Genomic DNA, 405 nt, shown 5'->3' on the forward strand with positions numbered 1-405 from the left:
GTGGAAATTGAAACAAAATTAAGTCATGAAAGGGTGCATTTTACAAAAATGCATGAAGCCTCAATCACTCAAAGCATCTTCTGAGTGATCATTCATGTACAGAGATCTTTTGTTTATTATCCTGAATTAGCCTGGTTTTAAAGTAGTTTGCATTGTGCACTATTAAATATCATTTCCAATTTATTTCATTGTAGAAGTATGTTTCAAAGTGCTCCTGTAATGCACAAATATTATTTGTCTTTTGTCTTGCACACTGAGAATTACACCTCATGGTACTGTAGTGTGTTTGATGAAAGTGGGATAGCTTTAAGGGAGTTTAGATCTGAATGAATATTAAAATATGCAGGGTATAACTCTGGCACTGACAGAGAGGAGAGAGGTCTTTGCTGCAGGCAGCCAGGCAGA

The sequence above is a fragment of the Chiloscyllium punctatum genome, chromosome 24 (assembly GCF_047496795.1).
Source record: "Chiloscyllium punctatum isolate Juve2018m chromosome 24, sChiPun1.3, whole genome shotgun sequence".
Taxonomy (NCBI): Eukaryota; Metazoa; Chordata; class Chondrichthyes; order Orectolobiformes; family Hemiscylliidae; genus Chiloscyllium; species Chiloscyllium punctatum.